The sequence below is a fragment of the Saccopteryx leptura genome, chromosome 5 (assembly GCF_036850995.1).
Source record: "Saccopteryx leptura isolate mSacLep1 chromosome 5, mSacLep1_pri_phased_curated, whole genome shotgun sequence".
NCBI classification, from domain to species: Eukaryota; Metazoa; Chordata; class Mammalia; order Chiroptera; family Emballonuridae; genus Saccopteryx; species Saccopteryx leptura.
In genome coordinates, this window is record NC_089507.1 from 137,654,645 (window position 1) to 137,671,558 (window position 16,914).

The following is a 16,914-nucleotide window of genomic DNA, read 5'->3' on the forward strand; positions in this document are numbered from 1 at the left end:
TAACCGTTTTGCGTATGTTGAACCATCCTTGAGATTCTGGGATGAATCCCACTTGATCATGATGTATTATTTTTTTAATATGTTGTTGTATTCGGTTTGCCAGTATTTTGTTTAGTATTTTAGCATCTGTATTCATTAGAGATATTGGTCTGTAGTTTTCTTTCTTTGTGCCATCCTTGCCAGGTTTTGGTATGAGGGTTATGTTGGCCTCATAAAATGTGTTTGGAAGTATTGCTTCTTCTTCAATTTTTTGGAAGACTTTGAGTAGAATAGGAACCAAGTCTTCTTTGAATGTTTGATAGAATTCACTAGTATAACCGTCTGGGCCTGGACTTTTATTTTTGGGGAGGTTTTTAATGGTTTTTTCTATTTCCTCCCTGCTGATTGGTCTGTTTAGGCTTTCTGCTTCTTCATGACTCAGTCTAGGAAGGTTGTATTGTTTTAGGAATTTATCCATTTCTTCTAGATTGTTGTATTTGGTGGCATATAATTTTTCATAGTATTCTACAATAATTCTTTGTATATCTATGATGTCTGTGGTGATCTCTCCTCTTTCATTTTGGATTTTATTTATTTGAGTCCTGTGCCTTTTTTCCTTGGTGAGTCTTGCCAAGGGTTTGTCAATTTTGTTGATCTTTTCAAAGAACCAGCTCCTTGTTTTATTGATTTTTTCTATAGTTTTTCTGTTCTCTATTTCATTTATTTCTGCTCTGATTTTTATTATCTCCTTTCTTCGGCTGGTTTTGGGTTGTCTTTGTTCTTCTTTTTCTAGTTCCTTAAGGTGTGAAGTTAAGTGGTTTACTTCGGCTCTCTCTTGTTTGTTCATATAGGCCTGAAGTGATATGAACTTTCCTCTTATTACTGCTTTTGCTGCATCCCATAGATTCTGATATGTCGTATTTTCATTTTCATTTGTCTGTATATATCTTTTGATCTCTGCGCTTATTTCTTCTTTGACCCATTCATTTTTTAGAAGTATGTTGTTTAGTTTCCACATTTTTGTGGGTTTTTCCCCCTCTTTTTTGCAGTTGATTTCTAGTTTCAAGGCTTTATGATCAGAAAATATGCTTGGTACAATTTCAATTTTTCTAAATTTGCTGATATTGTCTTTGTGGCCCAACATATGGTCAATTCTTGAGAATGATCCATGTACACTGGAGAAAAATGTATACTCAGTCACTTTGGGATGAAATGTCCTGTAGATGTCTATCATATCCAGGTGCTCTAGTGTTTTGTTTAAGGCCACTATGTCTTTGTTGATTCTCTGTTTGGATGACTGATCTAGAGCCATCAGCGGTGTATTGAGGTCTCCAAGTATGATTGTATTTTTGTCAGTTTTTGTTTTAAGGTCAATAAGTAGCTGTCTTATATATTTTGGTGCTCCTTGGTTTGGTGCATATATATTAAGGATTGTTATGTCTTCTTGATTCAACTTCCCCTTAATCATTATGAAATGACCATTTTTGTCTCTGAGTACTTTTTCTGTCTTGTAGTCAGCATTATTAGATATGAGTATTGCTACACCTGCTTTTTTTGGGTGTTGTTTGCTTGTAGTATTGTTTTCCAGCCTTTCACTTTGAATTTGTTTTTATCCTTCTTGCTTAGATGTGTTTCTTGTAGGCAGCATATAGTTGGATTTTCTTTTTTAATCCATTCTGGTACTCTGTGTCTTTTTATTGGTAAGTTTAATCCATTTACATTTAGTGTAATTATTGACACTTGTGGGTTCCCTACTGCCATTTTATAAATTGCTTTCTGTTAGTTTTGTATCTAGTTTGATTCTTCTCTTTTGTTTTTCTATCATTTGTTTCTGTTTGTTTGTGTTCCATACTTCTTTCCTCTGTTGCTACCTTTTTTAAGTCAAGTGTTTTTGTGGTGGTTTTTTCAAGGGTGGTTACCATTAAGTAATGAAAAAGGTACCTACCATATTCATTGTAGTACCCTATCTTATAAGTATTTCTGCACTTCATCGTCCTTTGCTACTGTTAATCTCCATCCTCTCCCCCCTTTTTTTCCTTTGTTGTCACAGTTTAAGTTTGGTTTTATTATGTTCTTGGTGGAGCTGTTACTTGTGGTGTTGTTTTCTTTTGTTCTTTGAATCTGGTTGGAAAACCCCCTTTAGTATTTCCTGGAGTGGGGGCTTTCTGTTGATAAATTCTCTCATCTTTTCTGTATTTGTGAATGTTTTTATATCTCCTTCATACTTGAAGGATAGCTTTGATGGGTATAGTATTCTTGGCTGAAAGTTCCTCTCTTTCAGGGCTTTAAATATTGGGGTCCACTCTCTTCTAGCTTGTAGAGTTTCTGCTGAGAAATCTGATGATAATCTAATAGGCCTTCCTTTATATGTTGTACTCTTCTTTTCCCTGGCAGCCTTGAGAATTTTTTCTTTGTCATTGGTTTGTGTCATCTTTATTATGATGTGCCTTGGAGTGGGTTTGTTGGGGTTAAGAAAACTCGGTGTTCTGTTTGCTTCTTGAATTTGAGGCTTTAGTTCTTTCCACAGGCTTGGGAAGTTCTTGTCTATTATTTGTTTGAGTATATTCTCCATTCCATTATCTTTCTCTTCTCCCTCTGATATACCTATTATTCTTATGTTATTCTTTCTGATGGAGTCAGACAATTCCTGTAGGGCTTTCTCGTTTTTTATTATTTTTGAGTCTCTTTCTTCTTCTCTCTGTTGTGCCTCAAGTTGTTTGTCTTCTATTTCACTAATCCTATCTTCAATCTGGGCTGTTCTGTTAGCTAAGCTTGTTACCTCGTTTTTCAGCTCGTGAATTGAGTTTTTCATTTCTGTTTGATTTGTTTTTATAGTTTCAATTTCCTTGGTAATATATTCTTTGTGTTCATTGAGTTGTTTTCTGATCTCCCTATATTGCCTTTCTGTGTTTTCTTGTATATCTCTGAGTATTTTTAAGATTTCTATTTTAAATTCTCTGTCATTTAGCTCCAAGTCTTCCAATATGTTAAGTCTTTTCTCCATAGATTTTTCCACATCTATTTGTGTTACCTCTCTTTCTTTTGTATCCATAATATTCGATTTCCTCTTTCTTATCGGCATCTGAGGGTGGTCTTGTTGATAGCACACAGGCGCACTTCCTCACGGCTTGAATGAACGTCCCTGCGGTAGCTTCCTCCACACAGTCCTTTCGCTATCAGTTTGTGTGGAATTCCGGAATGCTCCGAGGATAAATTTTTCTGTTTCTAGTTGATAAATTTGTTGTGATTTAGGGGAGAGCTGTCAGACGCGCTCCTCACGGCGCCATTTCCGTGACGTCCCAGTTTGCTAATATTTTGTTGAGGATTTTTGCATCTAAATTCATCAGGGATATTGGCCTATAATTTTCTTTCTTTGTGTTGTCTTTGCCTGGTTTTGGAATCAGAATTATGCTCGCCTCATAAAAGGAGCTTGGAAGTCTTCCTTCCTCTTGAATTTTTTGAAATAGCTTGAGAAGGATAGGAGTTAGTTCTTCTTTGAATATTTGGTAGTATTCACTTGTGAAGCCATCAGGCCCCGGACTTTTCTTTGTTGGGAGTTTTTTGATAACTGTTTCAATCTCATTTGTTGTAATCGGTCTGTTTAAGTTTTCTGATTCTTCCAGATTAATTTTTGGAAGATTGTATGTTTCAAGGAATTTGTCCATTTCATCTAGGTTGTCTAGTTTTTTGGCATACAGTTCTTCATAGTATTTTCTTACAATATTTTGTATTTCTGTTGTGTCAGTTGTTATTTCTCCACTTTTGTTTCTAATTTTATTTATTTGAGTCCTCTCTCTTTTTTCCCTGGTGAGTCTGTTTAAAGGTCCATCAATCTTGTTTACCCTTTTAAAGAACCAGCTCCTGGTTTCATTTATCCTCTGTATTGTTTCTTTAGCCTCTATGTCATTTAATTCTGCTCTGATCTTTATTATTTCCTTTCTTCTACTAGCTCTGGGCTTTACTTGCTGTTTTTTGTTGTTGTTTTTGTTGTAGTTCTTTTAGATGTAGGGTCAAGTTGTTTATTTGAGCTTTTTCTAGCTTCTTGAAGTATGCCTGTAATGCTATAAACTTCCCTCTCAGGACTGCATTTGCTGTGCCCTATAAATTTTGAGTTGATGTATGCTCATTATCATTTGTATTTAGAAATTTTTAATTTCTTCTTTGATCTCATTCTTTACCCATTCATTATTTAGTAACATGCTATTTAATTTCCAAGTGTTTAAATATTTTTCAGTTTTTCTGTTGTGGTTGATTTCTAGTTTCATGCCATTGTGATCAGAGAAAGTGCTCGATATGATTTCAATCTTCTTAAATTGTTGAGACCACTTTTGTGCTCTCACATGTGATCTATTCTAGAGAATGTACCATGAGCACTTGAAAAGAATGCATATTCTGCTGTTTTAGGGTGAAAGGTTCTAAAGATATCTATTAAATTGAGTTGATCTAATATATCCTTTAAGTCTGCTGTTTCTTTGTTAATTTTCTGTCTTGAGGATCTATCTAATGATGTTAATAGGGTATTGAAATTCCCTACTATTATAGTATTGCTATTGATCTCGCCCTTTAAATCCATCAAAGTCTCCTTTATATATTTAGGTGCTCCTATATTAGGTGCATAGATATTTTTAACGGTTATATCTTCCTGTTGGATTGCTCCCTTTATCATTATGTAGTGACCTTCTTTATCTCTAATTATAGTTTTTGTTTTAAAGTCCATTTTGTCTGATATAAGTATTGCTACCCCAGCTTTTTTTTTCATTTCCATTTGCATGAAATATTTTTTTTCCATCCTTTTGTCTTCATTCTATGTGCATCTTTTTTTTTTTATTATATATATATATATTTATTAAATTTAATGCAGTGACATTGATAAATCAGGGTACATATGTTGAGAGAAAATATCTCTAGATTATTTTGACATTTGATTGTGCTGTATACCCCTCCCGCAAAGTTAAATTGTCTTCTGTCACCTTCTATCTGGTTTTCTTTGTGCCCCTCCCCTCCCCTAACCCCTCTCTCCTTCTTCACCCCATCCCCCCTCCCCCAACCCCCCGCCCCTGTTGCCATCACATTCTTGTTCATGTCTCTGAGTCTCATTTTCATGTCCCTTCTATGTATGGGTTCATCTCAGTTTTTTTTCTGATTTACTTATTTCACTCCGTATAATGTTATCAAGGTCCATCCATGTTATTGTAAATGATCCGATGTCATCATTTCTTATGGCTGAGTAGTATTCCATAGTATATATGTACCAAAGTTTTTTAATCCACTCGTCCTCTGACGGACACTTGGGCTGTTTCCAGATCTTCGCTATTGTGAACAATGCTGCCACAAACATGCGGGTGCATTTCTCCTTTTCGAGCCGTTCTATGGTGTCCTTGGGGTATATTCCTAAAAGTGGGATAGCTGGGTCAAAAGGTAGTTCGATTTTCAGTTTTTTGAGGAATCTCCATACTGTTTTCCACAGTGGCTGCACCAGTCTGCATTCCCACCAGCAGTGCAGGAGGGTTCCCTTTTCTCCACATCCTCGCCAGCACTTATTCTGTGTTGTTTTGTTGATAAGCGCCATTCTGACTGGTGTAAGGTGATATCTCATTGTGGTTTTAATTTGCATTTCTCTAATGACTAGTGATGTTGAGCATTTTTTCATATGCCTATTGGCCATCTGTATGTCCTCTTTGGAGAAGTGTCTATTCATCTCTTTTGCCCATTTTTGGATAGGGTTGTTTGTCTTCCTGGTGTTGAGTTTTACAAGTTCTTTATAAATTTTGGTTATTAACCCCTTATCAGACGTATTGTCAAATATGTTCTCCCATTGTGTAGTTTGTCTTTTTATTCTGTTCTTGTTGTCTTTAGCTGTGCAAAAGCTTTTTAGTTTGATATAATCCCATTTGTTTATCCTGTCTTTTATTTCACTTCCCCGTGGAGATAAATCAGCAAATATATTGCTCCGAGAGATGTCCGAGAGCTTACTGCCTATGTTTTCTTCTAAGATGCTTATGGTTTCACAGCCTACATTCAAGTCTTTTATCCATTTTGAGTTTACTTTTGTGAGTGGTGTAAGCTGGTGATCTAGTTTCATTTTTTTGCAGGTAGCTGTCCAATTTTCCCAACACCATTTGTTAAAGAGGCTGTCTTTACTCCATTGTATTTCCTTACCTCCTTTGTCAAATATCAGTTGTCCATAGAACTGTGGGTTTATTTCTGGGTTCTCTGTTCTGTTCCATTGATTTATATGTCTGTTCTTATGCCAGTACCAGGCTGTTTTGAGTACAACGGCCTTGTAGTATAACTTGATATCAGGAAGTGTGATACCTCCCACTTTATTCTTCTTTTTTAAGATTGCTGAGGCTATTCGTGTCCTTTTTTGGTTCCATATAAATTTTTGGAATATGTGTTCTATATCTTTGAAGTATGTCATTGGTATTTTAATTGGTATTGCATTGAATTTATAAATTACTTTGGGTAATATAGACATTTTAATGATGTTTATTCTTCCTAACCATGAGCACGGTATATGCTTCCACTTGTTTGTATCTTCCTTGATTTCTTTTATCAATGTTTTGTAATTTTCCGAGTACAAGTCTTTAGTCTCCTTGGTTAAGTTTACTCCTAGGTACTTTATTTTTTTGGTTGTAATTGTGAAGGGGATTGTTTCCTTAATTTCTCTTTCTGACTGTTCATTGTTGGTGTATAAAAATGCTTGTGATTTCTGAGTATTGATTTTATATCCTGCCACTTTGCTGAATTTATTTATCAGGTCCAGTAGTTTTTTGACTGAGACTTTAGGGTTTTCTATATACAATATCATATCATCTGCAAATAATGATAGTTTTACTTCTTCTTTTCCAACTTGAATGCCTTTTATTTTTTCTTCTTGTCTGATTGCTGTGGCTAGGACTTCCAGGACTGTGTTAAATAAGAGTGGTGAAAGGGGGCACCCCTGCCTTGTTCCTGATCTTAAGGGTATTGCTTTTAATTTTTTCCCATTGAGTATGATGTTGGCTGTGGGTTTGTCATAGATGGCTTTTATCATGTTGAGGTATGTTCCCTGTATTCCCACTTTGCTGAGAGTTTTGATCATGAATGGGTGCTGGATTTTATCAAATGCTTTTTCTGCATCTATTGAAATTATCATATGGTTTTTCTCCTTCTTTTTGTTTATGTGATGAATCACATTGATTGATTTACGAATATTGTACCAGCCTTGCCTCCCCAGAATAAATCCCACTTGATCATGGTGTATGATTTTTTCCATATATTGTTGGATCCGGTTTGCTAATATTTTGTTGAGGATTTTAGCATCTATATTCATCAGAGATATTGGCCTAAAATTTTCTTTCTTTGTGTTGTCTTTGCCTGGTTTTGGAATCAGAATTATGCTCGCCTCATAAAAGGAGTTTGGAAGTCTTCCTTCCTCTTGAATTTTTTGAAATAGTTTGAGGAGGATAGGAGTTAGTTCTTCTTTGAATATTTGGTAGAATTCCATTGTGAAGCCATCGGGCCCCGGACTTTTCTTTGTTGGGAGTTTTTTGATAACTGTTTCGATCTCCTTTGGTGTAATCGGTCTGTTTAAGTTTTCTGATTCTTCCAGATTGATTTTTGGAAGATTGTATGTTTCAAGGAATTTGTCCATTTCATCTAGGTTGTCTAGTTTTTTGGCATACAGTTCTTCATAGTATTTTCTTACAATATTTTGTATTTCTGTTGTGTCAGTTGTTATTTCTCCTCTCTCATTTCTAATTTTATTTATTTGAGTCCTCTCTCTCTTTTTCTTGGTGAGTCTACTTAAAGGTTCATCAATCTTGTTTACCTTTTCAAAGAACCAGCTCCTAGTTTCATTGATCCTCTGTATTGTTTCTTTAGTCTCTATGTCATTTATTTCTGCTCTGATCTTTATTATTTCCTTCCTTCTACTACATTTGGGCTTTACTTGCTGTTCTTTTTCTAATTCTTTTAGATGCAGGGTTAAGTTGTTTATTTGAGCTTTTTCTAGCTTCTGAAAGTGTGCCTGTAGTGCTATGAACTTCCCTCTCAGCACTGCTTTCGCTGTGTCCCATAAATTTTGAGTTGTTGTATGCTCATTGTCATTCGTTTCTAGGAATTTCTTTATTTTTTCTTTGATCTCATTCTTAATCCATTCATTATTTAACACCCTGCTATTTAGTTTCCATGTGTTTGAGAATTTTTGAGCTTTTCTGCTGTGATTCATTTCTAGTTTTATGCCGTTGTGATCGGAGAAAGTGCTTGATATGATTTCAGTCTTCTTAAATTTGTTGAGAGTCTTTTGTGCCCTAACATGTGGTCTATCCTAGAGAATGTACCATGAGCACTTGAAAAGAATGTATATTCTGCTGCTTTAGGGTGAAAGGATCTGAAGATATCTATTAAATCGAGTTGATCTAGTGTTTCCAATAAGTCTGCTGTTTCTTTGTTAATTTTCTTTCTTGAGGATCTATCTAGTGATGTTAGTGGGGTATTGAAATCCCCTACTATTATAGTATTGCTGTTGATCTCGCCCTTTAAATCCATCAAAGTCTGTTTTATATATTTGGGTGCTCCTATATTAGGTGCATAGATATTTATAATAGTTATATCTTCCTGTTGGATTACTCCCTTTATCATTATGTAGTGGCCTTCTTTATCTCTTACTATATCCTTTGTTTTAAAGTCCAATTTGTCTGATATAAGTATTGCTACCCCAGCTTTTTTTTCATTTCCGTTTGCATGAAACGTTTTTTTTCCATCCTTTTACCTTCAATCTGTGTGTGTCTTTTGTTCTAAGGTGTGTCTCTTGTAGACAACATATGTATGGGTCCTGTTTTCTTATCCACGCAGCTACCCTATGTCTTTTGATTGGATCATTTAATCCATTTACATTTAAGGTTATTATTGATATGTAGTTGTTTTTTGCCATTTTCTTCTTTAAAGGTGTATTCCTTTTCTTTTTTTTTTCTGTATTCTTTTCCCACTTTATCTGTTTACACCAGGCCCCTTAACATTTCCTGCAGCATTGGTTTGGTTGTAATGAATTCCTTGAGTTGTTTTTTGTCTGGGAAGCTTTTTATTTCTCCTTCAATTTTAAACGATAGCCTTGCTGGATAAAGTAGTCTTGGTTGCAGGTTCTTGTTCTGCATTACTTTGAATATTTCTTGTCATTCCCTTCTGGCCTCAAATGTTTCTGTTGAGAAGTCGGATGTCATCCTTATGGGGGCTCCTTTGTAGGTGATAACTTTTTTTTCTCTTGCAGCTTTTAATATTTTTTCTTTATCGCTTAGCTTTGGTATTTTAATTATGATGTGTCTTGGTGTAGGTTTCTTTGGGTTTCTCTTTAATGGAGTCCTCTGTGCTTCTTGGATTTGTGAGAGTTTCTCTTGCATTAATTTAGGGAAGTTTTCAGCTATGATATGATTGAACAAAGTCTCTATCCCTTGTTCTTTTTCTTCTTCTTCAGGAACCCCTATGATGCTGATGTTATTTCTCTTCATGTTGTCACAGAGCTCTCTAAGAGTTTCCTCTGACTTTTTGAGTCTTTTTTCTCTTTTCTTCTCTGCTTTCATGCCTTCATTCCAGTTGTCTTCTAACTCGCTGATTCGATCCTCTGCTCTATCTATCCTGTTTTTAATTCCTTCCATTGTGGTCTTTATTTCTGATATTGTATTTGTCGTCTCCAACTGATTCTTTTTTATACTTGCTATTTCTTTATTTAGGTTTTCAAACTGTCCCTCCATTGTTGTTCTAAGATCCCTAAGCATCCTTACAATCATTATTTTGAACTCCGCATCTGGAAGTTTGATTATTTCCATATCACTCAGTTCATCTCTCGAAGGTGTCTCTTGTGGTTTCATTTGGATTGCACTCCTTTGTCTTCTCATCTTCTTTTTATTTTTTATTTTTTATTTGTAGAGTTGGTTGAGGCTAGGCTTGGTGTTGTCTGCCTCCAGTTTTCAGTTGTGTTATTTTTAGGTCTTCGTGGGTTGGTATCAGCTATTATTTGTAATCCACTTTCGGATTTGGGCAGCTTTGAAGTCTTGATTTGTTTGTTTTCTTAACAGGTGATAGTCTTGTTAACTGATCTCAGCAGGGGGCTTCCTTGAAACTGTATCCAGGAATGCTGTGGGTGTAACCTGAGATGCTGAAGGTCTCTTCCACCAACTAATCTCACTGGGGGCAGGGTTTTTTCTCAGCTTCAGTAGGGGGAGGTGTATCTCAGATCTCCATGGAGACCTGAGTTACTGCCCCTCCTCCCCACTTCTTGTTTTCAGCTGTGTCTTGTTGTGCTGATTGGAGCTGGATAGATGTCCGGAGATCTCTGATCTGGAAGCACTTCAGCTCTGTTTTGTGAAAGGTTCAGTCCCTCCCCCAGCTATGGTCGCCTCCAGCACGAATGAGTCAGCTTTTTTATTTCGTTTCTTGCATACCTTAGCCCCTCACAGTCTGTCCCTCTCCCTGTCTTTTCCACTTGGGAGATAAGCTGGTCTTTTCAACCCACCTTGCTCCCTGGTCGCCAGGTAAGTGGCTGTGAGCAGTAGTTTCTGCTCTTTTTCCTCTGTGAAATCCTCTCTGGGCTCTCAGCCTCACCCCCCTCCTTCCATTCCTGTAAGCAGAGGAGATTCAGGCACTCCTTACCAGGATTATTGTGGCTTCCTCTTTGCTCCTTGGTTTTTGAGAGCTGTTCTTGCAGTTCAGTGTTGGTTTTTCATGCTGATTTTTTCCAAATTGATTTGTATTCCAGTTTGGTGTTGAGAGCTGGGCATCTGTGCATCCGCCTACTCCGCTGCCATCTTCTCTCTCCCTATGTGCATCTTTTGATCCATATGTGTCTCTTGTAGACAGCATATGGATGGGTTCTTTTTCTTATTCATGCAGCTACCCTATGTCTTTTGATTGGATCATTTAATCTATTTACATTTAAGGTTATTATTGATATATAATTGTTTGTTGCCATTTTATTCTTTAAAACTGCATTCCTCTTTTTCTATATTCTTTTTTCTCCTTTGATATGTTTACAACAGGTCCCTTAGCATTTCTTGCAGCCTTGGTTTGGTTGTAGTGAATTCCTTGAGTGTTGTTTTTTTTTGTCTTGAAAGCTTTTTATTTTTCCTTCAATTTTAAATGATAGCCTTGCTGGATAAAGTAGTCTTGGTTGTAGGTTCTTGTTCTGCATTACTCTGAATATTTCTTGCCATTCCCTTCTGGCCTCAAGTGTTTCTGTTGAGAAATCAGAAGTCATCCTATGGGTGCTCCTTTGTAGGTGATAGTCTTTTTTTCTCTAGCAGCTTTTAATATTTTCTCTTTATCACTTAGCTTTGGTATTTTAATTATGATGTGTCTTGGTGTTGATTTCTTTGGGTTTCTCCTTAATGGAGTTCTCTGTGCTTCCTGAACATGTGAGGTGTTTTCCTGCCTTAATTGAGGGAAGTTTTTAACTATGATATGCTTGAACAAAGTCTCTATTTCTTGTTCTTTCTCTTCTTCTTCAGGAAACCCTATGATGCAGATGTTATTTCTCTTCATGTTGTCACAGAGGTCTCTTAGAGTTTCCTCAGACTTTTTGAGTCTCTTTTCTTTTTTCTGCTTCACTTCTGTGCCTTTATTTATTGTGTCCTCTAACTCGCTGATTTGATTCTCTGCTTCATCCACCCTGCTTTTAATTCCTTCCATTGTGTTCTTCATTTCAGATATTTTATTAGTCATTTCTGACTGATTCTTTTTTATTATTTCAATGTCCTTTTTTATATTTGCCATCTCTTTATTTAGGTGTTTGTAATGACCATCTGTTGTTGTTTTAATATCTTTGAACATCCTAACAATCGTTATTTTAAACTCTGCATCTGGTAATTTGGTTATATCTGATTCATTTAGGTCCTTTTCTGGGGATTTCTCTTGTTTCATATGTGTGCATTTCTTTGCCTTCGCATTTTCTCTGTGTAAAGGAAGGTTTTGGTGACTGGAGGGAACTGGGTATGGCCTTTGTTCCCTAGGTATTGTCTGTCTGCAGGCCTGCCACCTCCTCTTCTGTTGCTGCCTAGGGCTTTTGGGTTTGGGCATTGCCAGTGTCTTCCCACTGGGGCTGTTGCTGTGGTTTCCACCTCTCCTTCACATGAGTGGCTGTGATCACGTGCTCGGGTGTACAAGCCTTGGTGGACCTTGCCTTTGCCCCGCCCCCTTGTGTGGCATTATGCTCTGCCCTGAGGTCAGTGGTGAGCACCTTTGCTCAGCTGCAGGTCTCCACCTGTTTCCGGGCTTTCACCCCACCCTTGCATGAGGAGCCTGCTCGTGGGATGGCTGCAAGCCTTGGCTCTACCGGCTGGTAGGACTGCGTGCCCACACTGAGCTCAGTAGCAGAACTCTGCCTGTTCTGGACTTTTGGCTCCACCCTCGTGGGAGGAGCTGGCTCCCAAGTCAGGCCACAAGCCTCAGTTCCATGGGCAGGGCAAGGCTGTGCTCCTGCGCCCTTTCTCAAGGGCTGGTCTCCACCCTTTCCAGGGTTCCTGCCCTTCTCCCGCTGGATGGCTTACAGGCTGCTGGCATAGGGCATGACTGCTTTTGCACGCCTCCTCCTCCCCAGCTGGGTAAGATTGAGTTTACATGTGAGCATAGTGGCGGCCAGCAGGCTTCTCCTCCTGCTGACAGAACTGAGCCTCTGCGTCCCGCCACCACCCACCCTTTAGCAAGCTCTCAGCCATGTGGGTGCGGGCGCTACAGTTCTGACCCTAACACTCACTACTGTAGACCCGAAAGCTCCCTCCTTCTAAGTGACTCTGCTCTGAGTGCTGTGGGAGAGCTTGTTTGGCTGATGTCCTGCTTCCCTTTGCTAGTATTACTGTTTCCAGGGTAAATATTCACTTCATATTTGGGGAGTGACTTGTCCCAGGGGTTAGGGTGGCTGTCTCCCCAAATTTTTCTCCCTGTGCCTCCTAGATTACACTCTCTTCCTGCTACTCTGATATTCTCCTCTCTCCCCATCCCCCGGAGCCCCGGGTGAGTTGTGAGAGAAGTTTTCTGCATGGTCCCTTTAAGAAGGATCCTGGGTCTGAGATATCAGTCTCTTTCTCACAAACAGTATCCTGACTTGTTTCCAGCTAAATAGTGTCCTTATGCCTCTTCTGGGCACTGGGGCTGCAGGCTGAGGCTCAGGACCCTCCCCTGTTTGCTAAACTCACTTCCCACCATGCGAGTCTCTCCTAGCTGCTGTTCACTCCGGGGAGCTGGGCAACCCTCTCTACGTTTCCGCTTTTCCTACAAGTCTCAGTGTGGGTTCTTCAGTGTTCCTTGGTTGAAGAGTCCTCTTAGTTTAGTCCAAAGTTGGTTTTTCCAAATTCTTAAACTTATTCTGTAATCCACTTTTTAATTTCAATTCTTTTTTTTTGTTTGTTTTTTTCTTTTTTTTTAATTTATTTTTATTTTTATTTTTTTAATAATTTTATTTTTTTAATGGGGTGACATCAATAAATCAGGATACATATATTCAAACATGACAAGTCCAGGTTATCTTGTCGTTCAATTGTGTTGCATACCCACCACCCAAAGTCAGATTGTCCTCTGTCACCTTCTATCTTGTTTTCTTTGTGCCCCTCCCCACCCCCTTTTCCTCTCCCATTCCCCCCTCCCCCCCCGTAACCACCACACTCTTATCAATGTCTCTTAGTTTCATTATTATGTCCCACCTACGTATGGAATAATACAGTTCCTGGTTTTTTCTGATTTACTTATTTCGCTTCGTATCATGTTATCAAGATCCCACCATTTTGCTGTAAATGTTCCGATGTCATCATTTCTTATGGCTGAGTAGTATTCCATAGTGTATATGTGCCACATCTTCTTTATCCAGTCATCTATTGATGGGCTTTTTGGTTGTTTCCATGTCCTGGCCACTGTGAACAATGCTGCAATAAACATGGGGCTGCATGTGTCTTTACGTATCAATGTTTCTGAGTTTTTGGGATATATACCCAGTAGAGGAATTGCTGGGTCATAAGGTAGTTCTGTTTTCAGTTTTTTGAGGAACCACCATACTTTCTTCCATAGTGGTTGTACTACTTTACATTCCCACCAACAGTGTATGAGGGTTCCTTTTTCTCCACAGCCTCTCCAACATTTGCTATTACCTGTCTTGCTAATAACAGCTAATCGAACAGGTGTGAGGTGGTATCTCATTGCCGTTTTGATTTGCATTTCTCTAATAGCTAAAGAAGATGAGCATCTTTTCATATATCTGTTGGCCCTTTGTATTTCTTCCTGGGAGAAGTGTCTATTCATATCCTCTTCCCATTTTTTTATTGGATTGTTTGTTTGTTTGTTCTTGAGTTTTATGAGTTCTTTGTATATTTTGGATATTAGGCCCTTATCTGAGCTGTTGTTTGAAAATATCATTTCCCATTTAGTTGGCTTTCTGTTTATTTTGTTATCAGTTTCTCTTGCTGAGCAAAAACTTCTTAGTCTGATGTAGTCCCATTCATTAATTTTTGCCTTCACTTCTCTTGCCTGTGGAGTCAAATTCATAAAATGCTCTTTACAACCCAGGTCCATGAGTTGAGTACCTATGTCTTCTTCTATGTACTTAATTGTTTCAGGTCTTATGTTTAGATCTTTGATCCATTTTGAGTTAATTTTTGTACAGGGGGAGAGACTGTAGTCCAGTTTCATTCTTTTGCATGTGGCTTTCCAGTTTTCCCAGCACCATTTATTGAAGAGGCTTTCTTTTCTCCATTGTGTGTTGTTGGCCCCTTTATCAAAAATTATTTGACTATATATATGTGGTTTTATTTCTGGACTTTCTATTCTGTTCCATTGGTCTGAGTGTCTGTTTTTCTGCCAATACCATGCTGTTTTGATTGTCGTGGCCCTATAATAGAGTTTGAAGTCAGGTATTGTAATGCCCCCAGCTTCATTCTTTTTCTTTAGGATTGCTTTGGCTATTCGGGGTTTTTTATAGTTCCATATAAATCTGATGATTTTTTGCTCCATTTCTTTAAAAAACGTCATTGGAAGTTTGATGGGAATTGCATTAAATTTGTATATTGCTTTGGGTAATATAGCCATCTTGATTATATTTATTCTTCCTAGCCAAGAACAAGGTATATTCTTCCATCTCATTATATCTTTTTCGATTTCCCTTAACAATGGTTTATAGTTTTCATTATATAAGTCCTTTACATTCTTTGTTATGTTTATTCCTAAGTATTTTATTTTTTTTGTTGCAATCGTGAAGGGGATTATTCTTTTGAGTTCCTTCTCAGTTGTGTCATTGTTGGCATATAGAAAGGCTATTGACTTCTGTATGTTAATTTTGTATCCTGCGACCTTACTGTATTGGCTTATTGTTTCTAGTAGTCTTTTTGTGGATTCTTTGGGGTTTTCGATGTATAGGATCATATCATCTGCAAAAAGTGATACCTTTACTTCTTCTTTTCCGATATGGATGCCTTTTATTTCTTTGTCTTTTCTGATTGCTCTTGCTAGAACCTCTAGTACCACATTAAATAAGAGTGGAGAGAGTGGACAACCGTGTCTTGTTCCTGATTTAAGGGGGAAAGCCTTCAGTTTAGTGCCATTCAATATGATGTTAGCTGATGGTTTATCATATATGGCCTTTATCATGTTGAGATATTTTCCTTCTATACCCATTTTGTTGAGAGTCTTAAACATAAAATTGTGTTGTATTTTATCGAAAGCCTTTTCTGCGTCTATTGATAAGATCATGTGGTTTTTGTTCTTTGTTTTGTTGATATGGTGTATTACGTTAACCGTTTTACATATGTTGAACCATCCTTGAGATTCTGGGATGAATCCCACTTGATCATGATGTATTATCTTTTTAATATGTTGTTGTATTCGATTTGCTAGTATTTTGTTTAGTATTTTAGCATCTGTATTCATTAGAGATATTGGTCTGTAGTTTTCTTTTTTTGTGCCATCCTTGCCTGGTTTTGGTATGAGGGTTATGTTGGCCTCATAAAATGTGTTTGGAAGTATTGCTTCTTCTTCAATTTTTTGGAAGACTTTGAGTAGAATAGGAACCAAGTCTTCTTTGAATGTTTGATAAAATTCGCTTGTATAGCCGTCAGGGCCTGGACTTTTATTTTTGGGGAGGTTTTTAATGGTTGTTTTCTATTTCTTCTCTACTGATAGGTCTGTTTAGGCTTTCTGCTTCTTCTTGACTCAGTCTAGGAAGGATGTATTGTTCTAGGAATTTATCCATTTCTTCTAGGTTGTTGAATTTAGTGGCATAAAGTTTTTCATAGTATTCTACAATAATTCTTTGTATATCTACGGTGTCCGTGGTGATTTCTCCTCTTTCATTTTGGATTTTGTGTATATGAGTTCTTTCTCTTTTTTCCTTGGTAAGTCTTGCCAAGGGTTTGTCAATTTTGTTGATCTTTTCAATGAACCAGCTCCTTGTTCTATTAATTTTTTCTATAGTTTTTCTGTTCTCTAATTCATTTATTTCTGCTCTGATTTTTATTATCTCCTTTCTTCGGCTGGTTTTGGGTTGTCTTTGTTCTTCTTTTTCTAGTTCCTTAAGGTGGGAAGTTAAGTGGTTCACTTGGGCTCTCTCTTGTTTGTTCATATATGCCTGAAGTGATATGAACTTCCCTCTTATTACTGATTTTGCTGCATCCCATAGATTCTGATATGTCGTATTGTCATTTTCATTAGTCTGTATATATCTTTTGATCTTTGCACTTATTTCTTCTTTGACCCATTCATTTTTTAAAAGTATGTTGTTTCCACTTTTTTGTGGGATATTTTTCCTCTTTTTTGCAGTTGAATTCTAGTTTCAAGGCTTTATGATCAGAAAATATGCTGGTACAACTTGTATTTTTCTGAATTTGCTGATGTTGTTTTTGTGGCCCAACATATGGTCAATTCTTGAGAATGATCCATGTACACTGGAGAAAAATGTATACTCAGTCACTTTGGGATGAAATG